The sequence below is a fragment of the Thunnus maccoyii genome, chromosome 24 (assembly GCF_910596095.1).
Source record: "Thunnus maccoyii chromosome 24, fThuMac1.1, whole genome shotgun sequence".
In the NCBI taxonomy this organism is placed as follows: domain Eukaryota; kingdom Metazoa; phylum Chordata; class Actinopteri; order Scombriformes; family Scombridae; genus Thunnus; species Thunnus maccoyii.
In genome coordinates, this window is record NC_056556.1 from 2,322,256 (window position 1) to 2,349,207 (window position 26,952).

The 26,952-nt window shown below is 38.9% G+C and overlaps 1 protein-coding gene across 1 annotated transcript in view; it reads right to left on the reverse strand.

Moving 5' to 3' along the window:
• LOC121891868 (protein NLRC5-like) overlaps positions 1 to 26,374 on the reverse strand; it is a 30,546-nt gene extending 4,172 nt beyond the window's left edge. Inside the window, exons 1-2 of the mRNA XM_042404520.1 lie at positions 26,277 to 26,374; positions 50 to 298 (exon numbers count right to left, since the gene is read on the reverse strand). The gene's annotated coding sequence lies outside the window, so the exon portion shown is untranslated. The remainder of the gene's footprint in view (positions 1 to 49; positions 299 to 26,276) is intronic.
• Positions 26,375 to 26,952: the final 578 nt, after the last annotated feature.

The window sequence follows — 26,952 nt, forward strand, 5'->3', positions numbered from 1 at the left end:
AACAACTTTATGTCTGTGTCCAATAAAAGGGGAAAAACAATTTGACAACCTTTTGAATACAATCCTGTCCAGAAAGGGAAGCAGATGTGTGATTCTCTCCTGTAAGAAGCAGTTCTTCCTCAGGTTCACAGTGATGGTCTGAGCTGATGACTGCTGCAGCAGATACCGAAGAACCTCCCAGTTCAGACAGCAGGAGGTCAGGTCTCCACCAACCTTACTGAAGAAGGAACAGGTCAAGTCCTCATCCTGGATTTCATGGAGGAGGGCCAGTAGCTGCTGGAAACTCTCTTCATTCAGTCTGCACATTTCATAATGAATATGTTTTAGAAAAGGTAAGTATTAATACATTAGACATTTTTATTAATAATTCAACACAATATTATGGATGAATTGTGAAATCATCAAAGCAAACATACAAAAGTAGAAGACAAACTGATTTACAAACCATCTTATTTCTTTACCTTTTCTGAAGTAAACCACATAGTATTTCTAAAAATACAGTATTAGTCTGACTTACCTGAGCCCTGAGATATAAGGCAGACACTGTAGGAAACTCCTCACTTCACTCTCTTCATCTGAGCAGCCTGTCAGCTTCACTTGTTTCTTCTCTGATTGGAGTTTCAGCACTTCCAACAGGATGGAGACCTTTCTCTTTGACAGGTTTATGGACCAGACTGTAGGTGACTGTAAAACTGACAGTAATGCTGGAAGGACTCTCCTGCCTGTTTTAGTTTCACAGTCCTTCATCTGAGAGTACAGATCCAGTAGGAAATGACACTGATGTTCTATGTTTCTCTCTTTAAAAGGGAATGTTTCATAACTGCACAGTGATGATAACAGCTCCAGTATCTTCTCTCCTGTCTGCTGTTCTCTCTCTGCTGCTGCACAGAACAGATTCACCAAGAACCTGATTTCTTTATCAGGATCTGACCGTAGAGCAAAACTGGAACAATAAGAAGGAAACATTTTGTGAGGATTTGATCTCAGCTACATAACTACAAACACACACTACTGATGGACTCTATCTTGTACATGGCTGTCCTGTATAAAATTAAATTAAATTAAAACACTTCAATAATCAGGAAAGATTATAAATCATTCTTGAACTATTACTGCCTCACAACACAAACACCAATCCTGTGTGTGAAATCACTGCATATTTGCTACCTACAGGTTATATTCACTTTAAGTAATTCAAATGTAAAATATATACAGAATATATATAAATATTAATAGTGAAAAAACTAGATCTAGAGTCCACATCATGTACAGTAGTTAAAATATCATCCCAGCATGCTTTACCTCTGAGATGGAAGACGTATAAATGACTGTTATGCTACATTACATCTGTCAGTGGAGACACAAAATGATCATTCATAAGTGTCTGAAATCTTCATTTGCTGCTCACTATAGAGTTGGTAGAATTTACATCATAGTCAGTAAAAATAACTAATCATGAGGTAAAAAAGCAATGACTGTATTTTAGCAGCTTTGTAAATGGAGCAGTGCTTGTTTTTCTTAATTTATGAACATTTTGTTTTCATTTTTGAACAATGTTTTAAGCTGCCAAGATGGCTGCCATTACTATTATAAGTAATTTAATCCTGTCAATGTCCCATATTTAACATTTCATCACATTTTCATATTTCTCTCTGTTCATTATGTGTGTAAATATTATAAATAAACTACCATATATCTGACAGAAGGTGGTTTGACTCTTTTGTGTGTGTAAATCTTTTAATATCAGAGTCCCTGAGGTTCCCAAAAACTAGGAAAGCAACTTATCTCACAACATATTTCATATACTTCCAACCCATGTTCTCTGTCAATACTACAGACGGGGGACAAATGAAAGGAAAAACCTGAATAAAAAGTGGAGAAACATATCAAATGCAGATGCTTCTGTTCACCAGGGCTCACTGAATGCTTTGGTGAGGATGAAAATGATGTGAATAAAATGCTCGAGCCTTTACAGTCACCAGATCTCAACCCAGCTCAACACCTATGGAAGATTTTGGACCAATGTGGAAGACAATGCTCTCCACCACCATCTTCATAAGACCAAATAATATAATAGAAACTCTCATCTTCAAATCTATTCAGTGATGTCTGTGATTGTCTCTGATGCTAGATGTCCTTTTGTTATGTCTGGCTATGATTGTTTTTCTTTCTATCTGCTGTACTCAGGTCTCTCTTGCATTCTGATCTCAATGAAATGAGCTGATTAAATAAAGGTTGTTTAAATAAATGAGGGAATATCTTGTGGAGGAATGGTGTTCATCTCTCCAATAGAGTCCACAGACTTGGAAAGGAGCACTGAAGCTGTTCTGGAGGCTCGTGGTGGCCTGACTCCTTACTAAGACACTTCATGTTAGTTTTTCCTTTCATTTGTCACCATCAGTATTTTTAATACACTGGTCTGCAGTATTTGTCTGACTTACCTGAGCCTTGAGATATAAGGCAGACACTGTAGGAAACTCCTCACTTCACTCTCTTCATCTGAGCAGCCTGTCAGCTCCACTTCTTTCTTCTCTGATTGGAGTTTCAGCACTTCCAGCAGGATGGAGGCCTTTCTCTTTGACAGGTTTATGGACCAGACTGTAGGTGACTGGAAAACTGACAGTAATGCTGGAAGGACTCTCCTGCCTGTTTTAGTTTCATAGTCCTTCATCTGAGAGTACAGATCCAGTAGGAAATGACACTGATATTCTATGTTTCTCTCTTTAAAAGGGAATGTTTCATAACTGCACACTGATGATAACAGCTCCAGTATCTTCTCTCCTGTCTGCTGTTCTCTCTCTGCTGCTGCACAGAACAGATTCACCAAGAACCTGATTTCTTTATCAGGATCTGACCGTCGAGGAAAACTGGAACAATAAGAAGGAAACATTTTGTGAGGATTTGATCTCAGCTACATAACTACAAACACACACTACTGATGGACTCTATCTTGTACATGGCTGTCCTGTATAAAATTAAATTAAATTAAAACACTTCATTTACCAGGAAAGGATATAGATAATTTTTGAACAATTACTGCCTCACAACACAAACACCAATCCTGTGTGTGAAATCACTGCATATTTGCTACCTACAGGTTATATTCACTTTAAGTAATTCAAATGTAAAATATATGTAGAATATGGGGCTCTGCGATTAATCAAATTATATTTTCATTACGAATTTGGATTCCAACGATTATGAAAACAAGATAATCGAGATAAAATGATTATTGTTTATTATTGTCATTTCGTAATGATGTTCTCATTTTGTCTTGTGTTGCAAATCTAACAAACCTCTTTCCTTTACAGCGGTGCGCTTTCGCCCCAAAACGCCTCCGACAGGCTTTGAGCGTCTCTGTCCACAGACTAACCTGCTTCACCAGGCTGACTGACAGCTGACATTTACTGAACCTAAATAGTTTGCATGTCGGCTCCACGGGAAGAAATCAACAGCGTTTGTACTTATTGATTCATTGGTTTCATTTCCTCGCCCACTGTAGAGAGTGAATCTGCCGGTAGTGAAACCGGGGCTCGGTGCTCCGGTTGGATACAAACGGAGAGGCGGGGCTAGCAGGGAGGCTAGCTGGCTGTGCTTCCCTCCGGTCATGCTACGGCTAACGCTCCGCTAGCCTCCCTGCTAGCCCCGGCTCTCCGTTTGTATCCAACCGGAGCACCGAGCCCCGGTTTGCTATTCAGGTTAAAGTGGGAAAGGCGGCAGATCTGTCGGACAGCTGAGTGAAGTGGAGCCTGCGGAGGAAACACCGGGACCGTCGGGATGTAACAGTCCGTGGAGGTGCTGCGGTGTTCGGCTGCACAGATAGGAAACCCCTCGGCTGACAGGATGTACCACTCTGTTTGAAAAAACTTTTTCGTCTTCTTCTTTTTGGTTTATAACAGCGGTTGGCAACCAGCGTATGAGGTGCATTACCTCCTCCCTCTGCTTCGGACTGCGGACCAAAGATTCAATCCTACACATTAATCCTGGCTGTCTAATAAACTCAAAGAAAACTACTGCTCCACCCAATTGGCAGCTTCATTAAAGTTTTAACGCTGAGCTCCTGAACTCCAGTCTTCCTAAGTTCTTCCCTCATATACAGTTGTGCTCATTAGTTTACACACCCTGCTAGAATTTGTGAAATATCGGCCATATTTTTGAAAAAATGACTGATCATGCTGTAAACTTTAGTGTTATTTAATGATAGTGGTCAGGTGAAGCCATTTATTTTCATATAATTATATTTGCCCTTTTTACATCATAATTATAACTGAAATCACCAAAATGGCCCTGATCAAAAGTTTACATACCCTTGAATGTTTGACCTGATAATATACACACAAGTTGACACACACACAGGTTTAAATGGATATGAAGGGTAAGTTTCCACACCTGTGACTTGTTTGATTGTAATTAGTGTCTGTGTATAAATAGTCAATGAGTTTCTCAGCTCTTGAGAGACCCCTGCACATTTCATCCAGGGCTGCTCTGACTTTACTGGATACTGAGCCATGAGGAAAGCAAAAGAACTGTCAAAGGACCTACGAGAAAAGGGAGTTCAACTTTATAAAGCAGTAAAAGGATATAAAAAGATATCCAAAGATTTGAAAATGCTAATCAGTAGTGTTCAAGCTCTGATAAAGAAGTGGAAAATGAAGGGTTCTGTTGATACCAAGCCACAGTCAGGTAGACCAACAAAGATTTCAGCCATAATTGCCAGAAAAATTGTTCAGGTTGCAAAGAAAAACCCACATGCAACATCAACTGAAAGTTGCATGTTTCTGTTTCAAGCTGAACAATAAGGAGGTACTTGAACAAAAATGGGCTGCACGGTCAAATTTCCAGAAAAAAGCTGTTACTGTGCCAACGCCACAAAACAGCCTGCTAACAATATGCCAAACATCAACTACACAAGCCTCAAAACTTCTGGAACAAAGTTATTTAGAGTGATGAGACCAACATTGAACTTTACGGTCACAACTACAGACACTATGAATGGTACATATCTTACAGCTTCTGACAAGGTTTGTAGACTTATGAGCACAACTGTATTGTCTTTCTCCATCATTAGTACAATCTACGATTGCATGTGTAATAGTCTCCTCAGCCAGGTGGAAAGAAATATGTGCATGTATCGGCATTGACAATCAGCAAAAATGAGAGTCAAAAAGTAATTGTGTTAAATAATCCTGATCTCAATATTGACCAAAATAATCATGATTATGATTTTTGCCGTAATCGAGCAGCCCTAGTAGAATATATGAATATAAATAGTGAAACAACTAAATCTAGAGTCCACATCATGTACAATAGTTATAATCCCATCATGTAATGCCATTTTTTCAGCTGTGTAAATGTAGCAGTGCTTGTTGTTGTTACTTATTGAACCTCTTGTTTTTTGAACAATGTATGTTTTAAGCTGCCAAGATGGCTGCCATTACTATTATAAGTAATTTAATCCTGTCAATGTCCCATATTTAACATTTCATCACATTTTCATATTTCTCTCTGTTCATTATGTGTGTAAATATTATAAATAAACTACCATATATCTGACAGAAGGTGGTTTGACTCTTTTGTGTGTGTAAATCTTTTAATATCAGAGTCACTGAGGTTCCCAAAAACTAGGAAAGCAACTTATCTCACAACATATTTCATATACTTCCAACCCATGTTCTCTGTCAATACTACAGACGGGGGACAAATTAAAGGAAAAACCTGAATAAAAAGTGGAGAAACATATCAAATGCAGATGCTTCTGTTCACCAGGGCTCACTGAATGCTTTGGTGAGGATGAAAATGATGTGAATAAAATGCTCGAGCCTTTACAGTCACCAGATCTCAACCCAGCTCAACACCTATGGAAGATTTTGGACCAATGTGGAAGACAATGCTCTCCACCACCATCTTCATAAGACCAAATAATATAATAGAAACTCTCATCTTCAAATCTATTCAGTGATGTCTGTGATTGTCTCTGATGCTAGATGTCCTTTTGTTATGTCTGGCTATGATTGTTTTTCTTTCTATCTGCTGTACTCAGGTCTCTCTTGCATTCTGATCTCAATGAAATGAGCTGATTAAATAAAGGTTGTTTAAATAAATGAGGGAATATCTTGTGGAGGAATGGTGTTCATCTCTCCAATAGAGTCCACAGACTTGGAAAGGAGCACTGAAGCTGTTCTGGAGGCTCGTGGTGGCCTGACTCCTTACTAAGACACTTCATGTTAGTTTTTCCTTTCATTTGTCACCATCTGTATTTTTAATACACTGGTCTGCAGTATTTGTCTGACTTACCTGAGCCTTGAGATATAAGGCAGACACTGTAGGAAACTCCTCACTTCACTCTCTTCATCTGAGCAGCCTGTCAGCTCCACTTCTTTCTTCTCTGATTGGAGTTTCAGCACTTCCAGCAGGATGGAGGCCTTTCTCTTTGACAGGTTTATGGACCAGACTGTAGGTGACTGGAAAACTGACAGTAATGCTGGAAGGACTCTCCTGCCTGTTTTAGTTTCATAGTCCTTCATCTGAGAGTACAGATCCAGTAGGAAATGACACTGATATTCTATGTTTCTCTCTTTAAAAGGGAATGTTTCATAACTGCACACTGATGATAACAGCTCCAGTATCTTCTCTCCTGTCTGCTGTTCTCTCTCTGCTGCTGCACAGAACAGATTCACCAAGAACCTGATTTCTTTATCAGGATCTGACCACCAGGGAGGAAAACTGGAACAATAAGAAGGAAACATTTTGTGAGGATTTGATCTCAGCTACATAACTACAAACACACACTACTGATGGACTCTATCTTGTACATGGCTGTCCTGTATAAAATTAAATTAAATTAAAACACTTCAAATATTATTTATATCCTTTCCTGGTAAATGAACTATTACTGCCTCACAACACAAACACCAATCCTGTGTGTGAAATCACTGCATATTTGCTACCTACAGGTTATATTCACTTTAAGTAAATAAAATGTAAAATATATACAGAATATATATAAATATTAATAGTGAAAAAACTAGATCTAGAGTCCACATCATGTACAGTAGTTAAAATATCATCCCAGCATGCTTTACCTCTGAGATGGAAGACGTATAAATTACTGTTATGCTACATTACATCTGTCAGTGGAGACACAAAATGATCATTCATAAGTGTCTGAAATCTTCATTTGCTGCTCACTATAGAGTTGGTAGAATTTACATCATAGTCAGTAAAAATAACTAATCATGAGGTAAAAAAGCAATGACTGTATTTTAGCAGCTTTGTAAATGGAGCAGTGCTTGTTTTTCTTAATTTATGAACATTTTGTTTTCATTTTTGAACAATGTTTTAAGCTGCCAAGATGGCTGCCATTACTATTATAAGTAATTTAATCCTGTCAATGTCCCATATTTAACATTTCATCACATTTTCATATTTCTCTTTGTTCATTATGTGTGTAAATATTATAAATAAACTACCATATATCTGACAGAAGGTGGTTTGACTCTTTTGTGTGTGTAAATCTTTTAATATCAGAGTCACTGAGGTTCCCAAAAACTAGGAAAGCAACTTATCTCACAACATATTTCGTATACTTCCAACCCATGTTCTCTGTCAATACTACAGACGGGGGACAAATTAAAGGAAAAACCTGAATAAAAAGTGGAGAAACATATCAAATGCAGATGCTTCTGTTCACCAGGGCTCACTGAATGCTTTGGTGAGGATGAAAATGATGTGAATAAAATGCTCGAGCCTTTACAGTCACCAGATCTCAACCCAGCTCAACACCTATGGAAGATTTAGGACCAATGTGGAAGACAATGCTCTCCACCACCATCTTCATAAGACCAAATAATATAATAGAAACTCTCATCTTCAAATCTATTCAGTGATGTCTGTGATTGTCTCTGATGCTATATGTCCTTTTGTTATGTCTGGCTATGATTGTTTTTCTTTCTATCTGCTGTACTCAGGTCTCTCTTGCATTCTGATCTCAATGAAATGAGCTGATTAAATAAAGGTTGTTTAAATAAATGAGGGAATATCTTGTGGAGGAAGGGTGTTCATCTCTCCAATAGAGTCCACAGACTTGGAAAGGAGCACTGAAGCTGTTCTGGAGGCTCGTGGTGGCCTGACTCCTTACTAAGACACTTCATGTTAGTTTTTCCTTTCATTTGTCACCATCTGTATTTTTAATACACTGGTCTGCAGTATTTGTCTGACTTACCTGAGCCTTGAGATATAAGGCAGACACTGTAGGAAACTCCTCACTTCACTCTCTTCATCTGAGCAGCCTGTCAGCTCCACTTCTTTCTTCTCTGATTGGAGTTTCAGCACTTCCAGCAGGATGGAGGCCTTTCTCTTTGACAGGTTTATGGACCAGACTGTAGGTGACTGGAAAACTGACAGTAATGCTGGAAGGACTCTCCTGCCTGTTTTAGTTTCATAGTCCTTCATCTGAGAGTACAGATCCAGTAGGAAATGACACTGATATTCTATGTTTCTCTCTTTAAAAGGGAATGTTTCATAACTGCACACTGATGATAACAGCTCCAGTATCTTCTCTCCTGTCTGCTGTTCTCTCTCTGCTGCTGCACAGAACAGATTCACCAAGAACCTGATTTCTTTATCAGGATCTGACCACCAGGGAGGAAAACTGGAACAATAAGAAGGAAACATTTTGTGAGGATTTGATCTCAGCTACATAACTACAAACACACACTACTGATGGACTCTATCTTGTACATGGCTGTCCTGTAAAAAATTAAATTAAATTAAAACACTTCAAATATTATTTATATCCTTTCCTGGTAAATGAACTATTACTGCCTCACAACACAAACACCAATCCTGTGTGTGAAATCACTGCATATTTGCTACCTACAGGTTATATTCACTTTAAGTAAATAAAATGTAAAATATATACAGAATATATATAAATATTAATAGTGAAAAAACTAGATCTAGAGTCCACATCATGTACAGTAGTTAAAATATCATCCCAGCATGCTTTACCTCTGAGATGGAAGACGTATAAATTACTGTTATGCTACATTACGTCTGTCAGTGGAGGCACAAAATGATCATTCATAAGTGTCTGAAATCTTCATTTGCTGCTCACTATAGAGTTGGTAGAATTTACATCATAGTCAGTAAAAATAACTAATCATGAGGTAAAAAAGCAATGACTGTATTTTAGCAGCTTTGTAAATGGAGCAGTGCTTGTTTTTCTTAATTTATGAACATTTTGTTTTCATTTTTGAACAATGTTTTAAGCTGCCAAGATGGCTGCCATTACTATTATAAGTAATTTAATCCTGTCAATGTCCCATATTTAACATTTCATCACATTTTCATATTTCTCTTTGTTCATTATGTGTGTAAATATTATAAATAAACTACCATATATCTGACAGAAGGTGGTTTGACTCTTTTGTGTGTGTAAATCTTTTAATATCAGAGTCACTGAGGTTCCCAAAAACTAGGAAAGCAACTTATCTCACAACATATTTCGTATACTTCCAACCCATGTTCTCTGTCAATACTACAGACGGGGGACAAATTAAAGGAAAAACCTGAATAAAAAGTGGAGAAACATATCAAATGCAGATGCTTCTGTTCACCAGGGCTCACTGAATGCTTTGGTGAGGATGAAAATGATGTGAATAAAATGCTCGAGCCTTTACAGTCACCAGATCTCAACCCAGCTCAACACCTATGGAAGATTTAGGACCAATGTGGAAGACAATGCTCTCCACCACCATCTTCATAAGACCAAATAATATAATAGAAACTCTCATCTTCAAATCTATTCAGTGATGTCTGTGATTGTCTCTGATGCTATATGTCCTTTTGTTATGTCTGGCTATGATTGTTTTTCTTTCTATCTGCTGTACTCAGGTCTCTCTTGCATTCTGATCTCAATGAAATGAGCTGATTAAATAAAGGTTGTTTAAATAAATGAGGGAATATCTTGTGGAGGAATGGTGTTCATTTCTCCAATAGAGTCCACAGACTTGGAAAGGAGCACTGAAGCTGTTCTGGAGGCTCGTGGTGGCCTGACTCCTTACTAAGACACTTCATGTTAGTTTTTCCTTTCATTTGTCACCATCTGTATTTTTAATACACTGGTCTGCAATATTTGTCTGACTTACCTGAGCCTTGAGATATAAGGCAGACACTGTAGGAAACTCCTCACTTCACTCTCTTCATCTGAGCAGCCTGTCAGCTCCACTTCTTTCTTCTCTGATTGGAGTTTCAGCACTTCCAGCAGGATGGAGGCCTTTCTCTTTGACAGGTTTATGGACCAGACTGTAGGTGACTGGAAAACTGACAGTAATGCTGGAAGGACTCTCCTGCCTGTTTTAGTTTCATAGTCCTTCATCTGAGAGTACAGATCCAGTAGGAAATGACACTGATATTCTATGTTTCTCTCTTTAAAAGGGAATGTTTCATAACTGCACACTGATGATAACAGCTCCAGTATCTTCTCTCCTGTCTGCTGTTCTCTCTCTGCTGCTGCACAGAACAGATTCACCAAGAACCTGATTTCTTTATCAGGATCTGACCGTCGAGGAAAACTGGAACAATAAGAAGGAAACATTTTGTGAGGATTTGATCTCAGCTACATAACTACAAACACACACTACTGATGGACTCTATCTTGTACATGGCTGTCCTGTAAAAAATTAAATTAAATTAAAACACTTCAAATATTATTTATATCCTTTCCTGGTAAATGAACTATTACTGCCTCACAACACAAACACCAATCCTGTGTGTGAAATCACTGCATATTTGCTACCTACAGGTTATATTCACTTTAAGTAAATAAAATGTAAAATATATACAGAATATATATAAATATTAATAGTGAAAAAACTAGATCTAGAGTCCACATCATGTACAGTAGTTAAAATATCATCCCAGCATGCTTTACCTCTGAGATGGAAGACGTATAAATGACTGTTATGCTACATTACGTCTGTCAGTGGAGGCACAAAATGATCATTCATAAGTGTCTGAAATCTTCATTTGCTGCTCACTATAGAGTTGGTAGAATTTACATCATAGTCAGTAAAAATAACTAATCATGAGGTAAAAAAGCAATGACTGTATTTTAGCAGCTTTGTAAATGGAGCAGTGCTTGTTTTTCTTAATTTATGAACATTTTGTTTTCATTTTTGAACAATGTTTTAAGCTGCCAAGATGGCTGCCATTACTATTATAAGTAATTTAATCCTGTCAATGTCCCATATTTAACATTTCATCACATTTTCATATTTCTCTTTGTTCATTATGTGTGTAAATATTATAAATAAACTACCATATATCTGACAGAAGGTGGTTTGACTCTTTTGTGTGTGTAAATCTTTTAATATCAGAGTCACTGAGGTTCCCAAAAACTAGGAAAGCAACTTATCTCACAACATATTTCATATACTTCCAACCCATGTTCTCTGTCAATACTACAGACGGGGGACAAATTAAAGGAAAAACCTGAATAAAAAGTGGAGAAACATATCAAATGCAGATGCTTCTGTTCACCAGGGCTCACTGAATGCTTTGGTGAGGATGAAAATGATGTGAATAAAATGCTCGAGCCTTTACAGTCACCAGATCTCAACCCAGCTCAACACCTATGGAAGATTTAGGACCAATGTGGAAGACAATGCTCTCCACCACCATCTTCATAAGACCAAATAATATAATAGAAACTCTCATCTTCAAATCTATTCAGTGATGTCTGTGATTGTCTCTGATGCTATATGTCCTTTTGTTATGTCTGGCTATGATTGTTTTTCTTTCTATCTGCTGTACTCAGGTCTCTCTTGCATTCTGATCTCAATGAAATGAGCTGATTAAATAAAGGTTGTTTAAATAAATGAGGGAATATCTTGTGGAGGAAGGGTGTTCATCTCTCCAATAGAGTCCACAGACTTGGAAAGGAGCACTGAAGCTGTTCTGGAGGCTCGTGGTGGCCTGACTCCTTACTAAGACACTTCATGTTAGTTTTTCCTTTCATTTGTCACCATCAGTATTTTTAATACACTGGTCTGCAGTATTTGTCTGACTTACCTGAGCCTTGAGATATAAGGCAGACACTGTAGGAAACTCCTCACTTCACTCTCTTCATCTGAGCAGCCTGTCAGCTCCACTTGTTTCTTCTCTGATTGGAGTTTCAGCACTTCCAGCAGGATGGAGGCCTTTCTCTCTGACAGGTTTATGAACCAGACTGTAGGTGACTGGAAAACTGACTGTAATGCTGGAAGGACTCTCCTGCCTGTTTTAGTTTCACAGTCCTTCATCTGAGAGTACAGATCCAGTAGGAAACTACTCTGATATTCCTCATCATCATCATCATAATAATCAAAATAATCATAATAATAATCCATGTATCTGTCTTTAGAAGAGAATATTTCATAACTGCACAGTGATGATAACAGCTCCAGTATCTTCTCTCCTGTCTGCTGTTCTCTCTCTGCTGCTGCACAGAACAGATTCACCAAGAACCTGATTTCTTTATCAGGATCTGACCACCAGGGAGGAAAACTGGAACAATAAGAAGGAAACATTTTGTGAGGATTTGATCTCAGCTACATAACTACAAACACACACTACTGATGGACTCTATCTTGTACATGGCTGTCCTGTAAAAAATTAAATTAAAACACTTCAAATATTATTTATATCCTTTCCTGGTAAATGAACTATTACTGCCTCCCAACACAAACACCAATCCTGTGTGTGAAATCACTGCATATTTGCTACCTACAGGTTATATTCACTTTAAGTAATTCAAATGTAAAATATATACAGAATATATATAAATATTAATAGTGAAAAAACTAGATCTAGAGTCCACATCATGTACAGTAGTTAAAATATCATCCCAGCATGCTTTACCTCTGAGATGGAAGACGTATAAATGACTGTTATGCTACATTACGTCTGTCAGTGGAGGCACAAAATGATCATTCATAAGTGTCTGAAATCTTCATTTGCTGCTCACTATAGAGTTGGTAGAATTTACATCATAGTCAGTAAAAATAACTAATCATGAGGTAAAAAAGCAATGACTGTATTTTAGCAGCTTTGTAAATGGAGCAGTGCTTGTTTTTCTTAATTTATGAACATTTTGTTTTCATTTTTGAACAATGTTTTAAGCTGCCAAGATGGCTGCCATTACTATTATAAGTAATTTAATCCTGTCAATGTCCCATATTTAACATTTCATCACATTTTCATATTTCTCTTTGTTCATTATGTGTGTAAATATTATAAATAAACTACCATATATCTGACAGAAGGTGGTTTGACTCTTTTGTGTGTAAATCTTTTAATATCAGAGTCCCTGAGGTTCCCAAAAACTAGGAAAGCAACTTATCTCACAACATATTTCATATACTTCCAACCCATGTTCTCTGTCAATACTACAGACGGGGGACAAATTGAAGGAAAAACCTGAATAAAAAGTGGAGAAACATATCAAATGCAGATGATTCTGTTCACCAGGGCTCACTGAATGCTTTGATGAGGACGAAAATGATGTGAATAAAATGCTCGAGCCTTTACAGTCACCAGATCTCAACCCAGCTCAGCACCTATGGAAGATTTTGGACCAATGTGGAAGACAATGCTCTCCACCACCATCTTCATAAGACCAAATAATATAATAGAAACTCTCATCTTCAAATCTATTCAGTGATGTCTGTGATTGTCTCTGATGCTAGATGTCCTTTTGTTATGTCTGGCTATGATTGTTTTTCTTTCTATCTGCTGTACTCAGGTCTCTCTTGCATTCTGATCTCAATGAAATGAGCTGATTAAATAAAGGTTGTTTAAATAAATGAGGGAATATCTTGTGGAGGAATGGTGTTCATCTCTCCAATAGAGTCCACAGACTTGGAAAGGAGCACTGAAGCTGTTCTGGAGGCTCGTGGTGGCCTGACTCCTTACTAAGACACTTCATGTTAGTTTTTCCTTTCATTTGTCACCATCTGTATTTTTAATACACTGGTCTGCAGTATTTGTCTGACTTACCTGAGTCCTGAGATATAAGGCAGACACTGTAGGAAACTCCTCACTTCACTCTCTTCATCTGAGCAGCCTGTCAGCTCCACTTCTTTCTTCTCTGATTGGAGTTTCAGCACTTCCAGCAGGATGGAGGCCTTTCTCTTTGACAGGTTTATGGACCAGACTGTAGGTGACTGGAAAACTGACTGTAATGCTGGAAGGACTCTCCTGCCTGTTTTAGTTTCATAGTCCTTCATCTGAGAGTACAGATCCAGTAGGAAATGACACTGATATTCTATGTTTCTCTCTTTAAAAGGGAATGTTTCATAACTGCACACTGATGATAACAGCTCCAGTATCTTCTCTCCTGTCTGCTGTTCTCTCTCTGCTGCTGCACAGAACAGATTCACCAAGAACCTGATTTCTTTATCAGGATCTGACCGTCGAGGAAAACTGGAACAATAAGAAGGAAACATTTTGTGAGGATTTGATCTCAGCTACATAACTACAAACACACACTACTGATGGATTCTATCTTGTACATGGCTGTCCTGTATAAAATTAAATTAAATTAAAACACTTCATTAATCAGGAAAGATAAATCATTTTTGAACTATTACTGCCTCACAACACAAACACCAATCCTGTGTGTGAAATCACTGCATATTTGCTACCTACATGTTATATTCACTTTAAGTAATTCAAATGTAAAATATATGTAGAATATGAGGCTCTGCGATTAATCAAATTATATTTTCATTACGATTTTGGCTTCCAACGATTATGAAAACAAGATAATCGAGATAAAATGATTGTTGTTTATTATTGTCATTTCGTAATGATGTTCTCATTTTGTCTTGTGTTGCAAATCTAACAAACCTCTTTCCTTTACAGCGGTGCGCTTTCGCCCCAAAACGCCTCCGACAGGCTTTGAGCGTCTCTGTCCACAGACTAACCTGCTTCACCAGGCTGACTGACAGCTGATATTTACTGAACCTAAATAGTTTGCATGTCGGCTCCACGGGAAGAAATCAACAGCGTTTGTACTTATTGATTCATTGGTTTCATTTCCTCGCCCACTGTAGAGAGTGAATCTGCCGGTAGTGAAACCGGGGCTCGGTGCTCCGGTTGGATACAAACGGAGAGCCGGGGCTAGCAGGGAGGCTAGCTGGCTGTGCTTCCCCCCGGTCATGCTGCGGCTAACGCTCCGCTAGCCTCCCTGCTAGCCCCGGCTCTCTGTTTGTATCCAACCGGAGCACCGAGCCCCGGTTTGTTATTCAGGTTAAAGTGGGAAAGGCGGCAGATCTGTCGGACAGCTGAGTGAAGTGGAGCCTGCGGAGGAAACACCGGGACCGTCGGGATGGAACAGTCCGTGGAGATGCTGCGGTGTTCGGCTGCACAGATAGGAAACCCCTCGGCTGACAGGATGTACCACTCTGTTTGAAAAAACTTTTTCTTCTTCTTCTTTTTGGTTTATAACAGCGGTTGGCAACCAGCGTATGAGGTGCATTACCTCCTCCCTCTGCTTCGGACTGCGGACCAAAGATTCAATCCTACACATTAATCCTGGCTGTCTAATAAACTCAAAGAAAACTACTGCTCCACCCAATTGGCAGCTTCATTAAAGTTTTAACGCTGAGCTCCTGAACTCCAGTCTTCCTAAGTTCTTCCCTCATATACAGTTGTGCTCATTAGTTTACACACCCTGCTAGAATTTGTGAAATATCGGCCATATTTTGGAAAAAATGACTGATCATGCTGTAAACTTTAGTTTTATTTAATGATAGTGGTCAGGTGAAGCCATTTATTTTCACATAATTATATTTGCCCTTTTTACATCATAATTATAACTGAAATCACCAAAATGGCCCTGATCAAAAGTTTACACACCCTTGAATGTTTGACCTGATAATATACACACAAGTTGACACACACAGGTTTAAATGGATATGAAGGGTAAGTTTCCACACCTGTGACTTGTTTGATTGTAATTAGTGTCTGTGTATAAATAGTCAATGAGTTTCTCAGCTCTTGAGAGACCCCTGCACATTTCATCCAGGGCTGCTCTGACTTTACTGGATACTGAGCCATGAGGAAAGCAAAAGAACTGTCAAAGGACCTACGAGAAAAGGGAATTCAACTTTATAAAGCAGTAAAAGGATATAAAAAGATATCCAAAGATTTGAAAATGCCAATCAGTAGTGTTCAAGCTCTGATAAAGAAGTGGAAAATGAAGGGTTCTGTTGATACCAAGCCACAGTCAGGTAGACCAACAAAGACTTCAGCCACAATTGTAAGAAAAATTGTTCAGGTTGCAAAGAAAAACCCACATGCAACTTCAGCTGAAAGTTGCATGTTTCTGTTTCAAGCTGAACAATAAGGAGGTACTTGAACAAAAATGGGCTGCACAGTCAAATTTCCAGAAAAAAGCTGTTACTGTGCCAACGCCACAAAACAGCCTGCTAACAATATGCCAAACATCAACTACACAAGCCTCAAAACTTCTGGAACAAAGTTATTTGGAGTGATGAGACCAAAATTGAACTTTATGGTCACAACTACAGACACTATGAATGGTACATATCTTACAGCTTCTGACAAGGTTTGTAGACTTATGAGCACAACTGTATTGTCTTTCTCCATCATTAGTACAATCTATGATTGCATGTGTAATAGTCTCCTCAGCCAGGTGGAAAGAAATATGTGCATGTATCGGCATTGACAATCAGCAAAAATGAGAGTCAAAAAGTAATTGTGTTAAATAATCCTGATCTCAATATTGACCAAAATAATCATGATTATGATTTTTGCCATAACCGAGCAGCCCTAGTAGAATAAATGAATATAAATAGTGAAACAACTAAATCTAGAGTCCACATCATGTACAATAGTTAAAATCCCATCATGTAATGCCATTTTTTCAGCTGTGTAAATGTAGCAGTGCTTGTTTTTGTTACTTATTGAACCTCTTGTTTTTTGAACAATGTATGTTTTAAGCTGCCAAGATGGCTGCCATTACTATTATAAGTAATTTAATCCTGTCAGTGTCCCATATTTAACATTTCATCAGATTTTCATATTTCTCTTTGTTCATTATGTGTGTAAATATTATAAATAAACTACCATATATCTGACAGAAGGTGGTTTGACTCTTTTGTGTGTGTAAATCTTTTAATATCAGAGTCCCTGAGGTTCCCAAAAACTAGGAAAGCAACTTATCTGACAACATATTTCATATACTTCCAACCCATGTTCTCTGTCAATACTACAGACGGGGGACAAATTAAAGGAAAAACCTGAATAAAAAGTGGAGAAACATATCAAATGCAGATGCTTCTGTTCACCAGGGCTCACTGAATGCTTTGGTGAGGATGAAAATGTGAATAAAATGCTCGAGCCTTTACAGTCACCAGATCTCAACCCAGCTGAACACCTATGGAAGATTTTGGACCAATGTGGAAGACAATGCTCTCCACCACCATCTTCATGAGACCTATATGTCCTTTTGTTATGTCTGGCTATGATTGTTTTTCTTTCTATCTGCTGTACTCAGGTCTCTCTTGCATTCTGATCTCAATGAAATGAGCTGATTAAATAAAGGTTGTTTAAATAAATGAGGGAATATCTTGTGGAGGAATGGTGTTCATCTCTCCAATAGAGTCCACAGACTTGGAAAGGAGCACTGAAGCTGTTCTGGAGGCTCGTGGTGGCCTGACTCCTTACTAAGACACTTCATGTTAGTTTTTCCTTTCATTTGTCACCATCTGTATTTTTAATACACTGGTCTGCAGTATTTGTCTGACTTACCTGAGTCCTGAGATATAAGGCAGACACTGTAGGAAACTCCTCACTTCACTCTCTTCATCTGAGCAGCCTGTCAACTTCACTTCTTTCTTCTTTGATTGGAGTTTCAGCACTTCCAGCAGGATGGAGACCTTTCTCTCTGACAGGTTTATGAACCAGACTGTAGGTGACTGTAAAACTGACTGTAATGCTGGAAGGACTCTCCTGCCTGTTTTAGTTTCATAGTCCTTCATCTGAGAGCACAGATCCAGTAGGAAATGACACTGATATTCTATGTTTCTCTCTTTAAAAGGGAATGTTTCATAACTGCACACTGATGATAACAGCTCCAGTATCTTCTCTCCTGTCTGCTGTTCTCTCTCTGCTGCTGCACAGAACAGATTCACCAAGAACCTGATTTCTTTATCAGGATCTGACCGTCGAGGAAAACTGGAACAATAAGAAGGAAACATTTTGTGAGGATTTGATCTCAGCTACATAACTACAAACACACACTACTGATGGATTCTATCTTGTACATGGCTGTCCTGTATAAAATTAAATTAAATTAAAACACTTCATTAATCAGGAAAGATAAATCATTTTTGAACTATTACTGCCTCACAACACAAACACCAATCCTGTCTGTGAAATTGATGCAGATTTGCTACCTACAGGTTATTTTCACTTTAAGTAAATAAAATGTATGCAGAATATATAAATATTAATAGTGAAAAAACTAAATCTAGAGTCCACATTATGTACAGTAGTTAAAATATCATCCCAGCATGCTTTACCTCTGAGATGGAAGACGTATAAATTACTGTTATGCTACATTACATCTGTCAGTAGAGACACAAAATGATAATTTATAAGTGTCTGAAATCTTAATTTGCTGCTCACTATAGAGTTGGTGGAATTTACATCATAGTCAGTAAAAATAACTAATCATGAGGTAAAAAAGCAAAGACTGTATTTTTTCTGCTGAGTAAATGCAGCAGTGCTTGTTTTTGTTAATTTATGAACATTTTGTTTTTATTTTTGAACAATGTTTGTTTTAAGCTGCCAAGATGGCTGCCATTACTATTATAAATAATTGAATCCTGTCAATGTCACATATTTAACAATTTTTCACATTTTCATATTTCTCTGTTCATTATGTGTATAAATATTATAAATAAACTACTGTATATCTGAGATAAGGTGATGTGACCCTTTTGTTTGTGTAAATATTTTAATACACACCCTCTTTTGTTGCTTTGATGTGAAAATGAAAGGGGAGAGATTTTTCACTAAAAGCCTATAAAGAGAGATTGAACTAAGCTCCAAACAGAACAAGCTCTGATCTAGAACATAGGAGATAGCAGTTGAAGTGTTTTTGAATCTTTGTTTTCAGGCTTCCTGGTTTCACTCTCTGAGTTTCAGGAGGTGAGTCAGCTGACACGGGTTACACCCTCTACTGTTGCCTTGATGTGAGAATCTGACAGGGGCGGGTTCAGCCGCGACACTTCCTGGTACTTAAACACACAAGCTGCACTGCGGTGGAAGAACGAATCGGGTAAAGACCTGTGAGTCTACCTGTGCGAGTCCACCGAGCAAGAACACCGACTGGTTATTCCTTTTTCCAATATCTATTCAAGAAGCCTGCCTCACTAACCATGTGCTACAAAGACATCCCTGTCATCCAAGGCTTTCGAAAACAATCACATCTGTCGCAGACAATGCAACCCTGAGAACCTCGATTCACTCACAAAAGCCTCCTCTACTCACTCCTCCTGTACTCTTGGCCTATGGAATTGCCAATCAGCAGAAAACAAAACAGAATTTATCCAAGCACATGTTAATCTGTAAGACATGTGGGTACTAGCCCTGACCGAAACCTGGATCCATCCGGAAAACACTTCTACATTGGCCGCACTCTCTGTTGACTCCACTTTCTCACACACACCCCGTTCTGTTGGGCAGTACGGGGGTCCTCATTTGCAAAGATTGGATATTCACTAAGTGCTCTCCACTAAGCAACAGCTCCTCCTTTGAATATGCATGCAATATCCATGCAATCAGTGTTACTGCTCCTGTTAAGCTGTTTGTAGTTGTCATATACCGCCCACCAGGGTGTCAACTGGAGAACTTTGTAGTCGAACTAGACGATTCATCTCAGCCATTCCTGATGATGACACACCACTGACTGTCATGGGAGACATGGACACTCATACTGACAAAACCCAAGCAGCTGACCTCCTGTCACCTCTGTCCTCATTTGACCGCAAACAGGTCTCCACCTTCCCACACACAAAGCAGGCAATACTCTTGATCTAATTTTTACTCAGAAGTCCTCCACAGCAAATCTGACCGTCACCCCCCTACATCTGTCAGACCACCTCTTTATTCAATTCATGATCACCTTACCAGGACATCCTCACATTCCCCGCAAATGGTCCCTTTCTGCCGCAACATCCAGTCCCTCACACCAACTCAACTTTCCAATGAGGTATTGGCTACCCTGACAATAAGGGTCTCCTAGCATCATTGTCCTCCAGTTTAAAAACTGCTAAGACCACTTACTATCAGACCAAGATCTGTGGTGCCACAGATGCTCGGAAAATGTTCTCTGCTCTCAAATCACCCCTCAATCTGCTTCTTCCTTTGCCCTCTGCTCTGCTCACTGCAGACATGTTTGCCTAATTTTTTTTACTGCAAGCTAACAGGGCCAAACTCTCCTCATTCCCTCTGCTGCTGAACAGAACAGATTCCTCAAGAACCTGATTCCTTTAGAATAAGATGACCAGCCAGAAAGAAAACTGGAACAATAAGAAGGAAACATTTTGTGAGGATTTGATCTCAGCTACATAACTACAAACACAAACTACTTATGGACTCTATCTTGTACATGGCTGTCCTGTATAAAATTAAATTAAATTTAAAACACTTCAATAATCAGAAAAGATTATAAATCATTGTTGAACTATTACTGCCTCACAACACAAACACCAATCCTGTGTCTCAAATCACTGCATATTTGCTACCTACAGGGCCTCAAACCACGAGGTCACACAGAGAAGGCCTACATGTACCCGCTGAGGCCTGACCACGAGGTGCCTTTTCCTTTGTTCCCTTTGAGACAAAGGAATAGCCCCAAAATGCTGCTTACAGACAATGGGAGTCCATTGCAAACTCCATTTCCAGTGATGCTTTGCAAATTTCACACCTCGACAGGAAACAGCCAACATACAGTCTCTCATTGGCGGAGACGCTCCTGCATAGCGGAGTGTCATGATGACACAGCCATGACATCACCGCCCCTTTAAAATCAGAGAACGCCCTGAAAAATACCACTCCATGTCGAGCTGAGTTAAGGGGAACTCCTGTCCCCCTTGTGAGTCAGCTTGACTAACAGAGGTAACACCATGTACGTGTTTTTCCCTCACCGAAGTCTTTCTCCTCGCCGGACGAGACGAGACTTCACCCGTGTTCACCCCAACATCATCCCTGGATCCAAGAGAGACCGCTGCTGCAACCAGCGCCCTCAAATTCCCCTGCAGGAGGAAGAAACAGAGTTTCTTCACAGAGACACGGAATTTCTCTGCCCCACTCCTCTTCACCGAGTCGACTCTGCTGTTTTCTCCGCCACATCGCTGAGAATCAGCCAGCCGCCGTGAGATTCGCCAACAGCGCGAGGATGGCCACCGTCTGCATCCGAGCCGAGGACAGAGCCGGACAAAACCGGACAGAAAGACAGACTTCACACACATCCTGCTCGCTTTCTGAAGCGCCCAAGTAAGAGGCTTAGGTCTGGGCAGAGGCAGTGTTATTGTGTGCTAGTTTCAGCATCACTGCTGTTGTTTAGCTTTTAGCTTTTTAGCTTTATTGCTATTGTTTCTTGTTGTGTGGATTGACGGACCGCCGAGTCCATCTTCTCTGCTTTACTCTGACATTTATTATTTATCTGATATGTATTTTAAGTTTGCTGCCTGTTTAGTTGTGTTCACTACGCTAGACTGATTTGTGTTTGTCCTGCTTGGGACTACATCTGTGTTGTGCCACCGTGAGTGAGAAAGTAAGTTGCTTTGTCGATCAGAAACCAGACAACATGCGTTACAGACTGCCGTCCGTATGCATGTTCTCTGCAGACAAAGGAACGACTCTCACAATCGCTTTCTCTCCTTCTTCTTCTCTCTCAACCAACCCACACACACGCGCGCACACACACACACACACATACACGCATCAACATCTTTTTACACATCTGATGGTCAGATAACGTTGGATAAAGCTTTGCTTTGTCTTTCCTTATCCGCCATCAGACATTTGTGTTTTTCATGGAATTTGGTGAGTGCAAGACGCCGACCTTCAGGCGGTGCCATCTTGCTATTGTCTAACCAAGACACCGCCATACTTCCGCCATTCGGTTCTCGCGTGACGTGACTTACTTACTTGACTCCCATAGTCACGTCTGCGTCGCAGACCGACGACGTCATCACGTCAGGCCCCGTCGCCATCTTGTCTCACACACACACACACACACAACCACTCACATGCATTCCCCTACATGTGTCCAACCCTGTACATAGCTGTTTGTGTTTTGCTTTGGTAGAATTAGATTTTAGAATAGTAGTTTATTGAATGAAGCATTTGTTAACTTTGTTAACCTTGCTAAGTTTCATAAATACTGTTATATCTTAAAGAGAAGCTATCAGGACTCATACTGCAATTTAACAATTAAGTATTGAATATTTTATATATTTTAAGATTTCATTTAAACATTTGACATCTTGAATGTTGTTTTCATTTAACACCATGGGAAAAAGTTCCTTGCTGTAAGTGTTTTACAGAATACATGGAAAGCTGATTTTCTATTTCTCTCCCCCCCTTTTTTTTTCTTTTTGCTGATCCGAAAAATTATCTCATCTATGACTCAAATCCATGAAATGTTCTGAACCGTGAGTTTTGCGATCTGCTGCACCTCTATTGGCTATTGGATAGGACACCCAATGAAAATCTGTCTTTTTCAACATATTTCAACATATGGACATTTGATCTTAATTTTAACAATACTGAGATGGAGATAATGTAACTAAACAAATAAAACAGAAGAAATGTCTTTTGTAAATTGAAGTTAACAGAAATGCAATTTTCTTGTGAGGAAATAGTTAGGACCGCCCACATTTATTACTACTTAAAATGCCTTAAATTAGAATCAAGTGCACCACATCAGGTGCAAATGATTAAAACATCATTAGAGAGGACTGTGGAGGTAACCTGACGCACCAGATGGTTTGTTACACAGAACCATCTAAGAAGTCGTCCTTGGCAACTGTTTGGAAAAGGGCAGGCACTTTCAAAGAATACTTGGGAGGTGATTGGATGAACCATCTGTCTATCACTGTCTCACCTTGCGAGGCAGCTGGATTTGCTTACACACCGTGATGTAATGTTTATGTGGACTGATCAGTGGTACACATTACCTTAACAGTAACACTAACAGTTAGTTGTCTCATTGTGAAACCCAACTCCTTAAATGTACATTAAAGTCATGTGACTTACCTGAGCTGTGAGATATAAGGCAGACACTGAAGGAAATTCCTCACTTCACTCTCTTCATATGAGCAGCCTGTCAGATTCACTTTTTTCTTCTTTGATTGGAGTTTCAGCACTTCCAGCAGGATGGAGACCTTTCTGTCTGACAGGTTTATGGACCAGACTGTAGGTGACTGGAAAACTGACTGTAATGCTGGAAGGACTCTCCTCCCTGTTTTAGTTTCATAGTCCTTCACCTGAGAGTACAGATCCAGTAGGAAATCCTGATCCTCATCATAACTGCACACTGATGATAACAGCTCCAGTATCTTCTCTCCTGACTGCTGTTGTCTTTCTGCTGCTGCACAGAACAGATTCACCAAGAACCTGATTTCTTTATCAGGATCTGACTGTCGAGGAAAACTGGAACAATAAGAAGGAAACATTTTGTAAGGATTTGATCTCAGCTACATAACTACAAACACACACTACTGATGGACTCTATCTTGTACATGGATGTCCTGTATCAATTTAAATTAAATGAAAACACGTCAATAATCAGAAAAGACTATTAATCATTTTTGAAGTATTACCGTGTAAAAACACAAACACCAATCCTGTGTGTGAAATCACTGTGGATTTGCTACCTATGGTTATATTCACTTGAAGTAGTTAAAATGTAAAATATATGCAGAATATATAAATATAAATAGTGTAACACCTAAATCTAGAGTCCACATCATGTACTGTAGTTAAAATATCATCCCAGCATGCTTTACCTCTGAGATGGAAGACGTATAAATGACTGTTATGCTACATTACATCTGTCAGTGGTGACACAAAATGATAAAACCAGGTGACATCTGCAGGTATGTTAACATTCTGTTAAATGTGCTGCTGAGCAGCTAATTAGCTATCTAGCTGCTAACTGACTTTAGCGGTGCACTTTTCCCCGCTGAATGTTTGTTTGGTGGCTCGTTCAACAAACTAAAGACGTGTGTTCATGTTTGTAAGTTATCATCAAGTTTTGATGATGTGGACACAGACTGTTGTTTCATTCCCTACCATGTTTATAAGAGGAAGGTATCAGGCCTCATACTGCAATTTAACAATTAAGTATTGAATATTTTATATATTTTAAGATTTTATTTAAACATTTGACATCTTGAATGTTGTTTTCATATAAGACCATGGGCAAAGGTTCCTTGCTGTAAGTGTTTTACAGAATATATGGAAAGCCGATTTTCTATTTCTGTCCCCCCCCTTTTTTTTTTTTTGCTGATCCAAAAAATGATCCGATCTATGACTCAAACCCATGATATGTTCTGAACCGTGAGTTTTGTGATCCGCTGCACCCCTATTGGCTATTGGATAGGACACCCATTGAAAACCTGTCTGATCAGTGGAACACATTACCTTGACATTAAAACTAAAAGTCAGTTGTCTGATTGTGAAACCCAACTCCTTAAATGTACATTAAAGTCATGTGACTTACCTGAGCTGTGAGATATAAGGCAGACACTGAAGGAAATTCCTCACTTCACTCTCTTCATATGAGCAGCCTGTCAGATTCACTTTTTTCTTCTTTGATTGGAGTTTCAGCACTTCCAGCAGGATGGAGACCTTTCTGTCTGACAGGTTTATGGACCAGACTGTAGGTGACTGGAAAACTGACTGTAATGCTGGAAGGACTCTCCTCCCTGTTTTAGTTTCATAGTCCTTCACCTGAGAGTACAGATCCAGTAGGAAATCCTGATCCTCATCATAACTGCACACTGATGATAACAGCTCCAGTATCTTCTCTCCTGTCTGCTGTTCTCTCTCTGCTGCTGCACAGAACAGATTCACCAAGAACCTGATTTCTTTATCAGGATCTGACTGTCGAGGAAAACTGGAACAATAAGAAGGAAACATTTTGTAAGGATTTGATCTCAGCTACATAACTACAAACACACACTACTGATGGACTCTATCTTGTACATGGATGTCCTGTATCAATTTAAATTAAATGAAAACACTTCAATAATCAGAAAAGACTATAAATCATTTTTGAAGTATTACCGTGTAAAAACACAAACACCAATCCTGTGTGTGAAATCACTGTGGATTTGCTACCTATGGTTATATTCACTTGAAGTAGTTAAAATGTAAAATTTATGCAGAATATATAAATATAAATAGTGTAACACCTAAATCTAGAGTCCACATCATGTACTGTAGTTAAAATATCATCCCAGCATGCTTTACCTCTGAGATGGAAGACGTATAAATGAATGTTATGCTACATTACATCTGTCAGTGGTGACACAAAATGATAAAACCAGGTGACATCTGCAGGTATGTTAACATTCTGTTAAATGTGCTGCAGCTGAGCAGCTAATTAGCTATCTAGCTGCTAACTGACGTTAGCGGTGCACTTTTCCCCGCTGAATGTTTGTTTGGTGGCTCGTTCAACAAACTAAAGACGTGTGTTCATGTTTGTAAGTTATCATCAAGTTTTGATGATGTGGACACAGACTGTTGTTTCATTCCCTACCATGTTTATAAGAGGAAGGTATCAGGCCTCATACTGCAATTTAACAATTAAGTATTGAATATTTTATATATTTTAAGATTTTATTTAAACATTTGACATCTTGAATGTTGTTTTCATATAAGACCATGGGCAAAGGTTCCTTGCTGTAAGTGTTTTACAGAATATATGGAAAGCCGATTTTCTATTTCTGTCCCCCCCCCTTTTTTTTTTTTGCTGATCCAAAAAATGATCCGATCTATGACTCAAACCCATGATATGTTCTGAACCGTGAGTTTTGTGATCCGCTGCACCCCTATTGGCTATTGGATAGGACACCCATTGAAAACCTGTCTGATCAGTGGAACACATTACCTTGACATTAAAACTAAAAGTCAGTTGTCTAATTGTGAAACACAACTCCTTAAATGTTCACTAATGTCATGTGACTTACCTGAGCCCTGAGATATAAGGTAGACACTGTAGGAAACTCCTCACTTCACTCTCTTCATCTGAGCAGCCTGTCAGCTTCACTTCTTTCTTCTCTGATTGGAGTTTCAGAACTTCCAGCAGGATGGAGACCTTTCTCTCTGACAGGTTTATGAACCAGACTGTAGGTGACTGGAAAACTGACTGTAATGCTGGAAGGACTCTCCCGCCTGTTTTAGTTTCATAGTCCTTCACCTGAGAGTATAGATCCAGTAGGAAACCATGATCATCATCATAAATGCACACTGATGATAACAGCTCCAGTATCTTCTCTCCTGTGTGCTGTTCTCTCTCTGCTGCTGCACAGAACAGACTCACCAAGAACCTGATTTCTTTATCAGGACCTGACCAGTAAGGAAAACTGGAACAATAGGAAGGAAACATTTTGTAAGGATTTGATCTCAGCTACATAACTACAAACACACACTACTGATGGACTCTATCTTGTGATGTCCTGTATAAAATTAAATTAAATTAAAACACTTCAATAATCAGGAAAGATTATAAATCATTTTTGAACTATTACTGCCTCACAACACAAACACCAATCCTGTGTGTGAAATCACTGCATATTTGCTACCTAAAGGTTATTTTCACTTGAAGTAGTTAAAATTTAAAATATATGTAGAATATATAATATA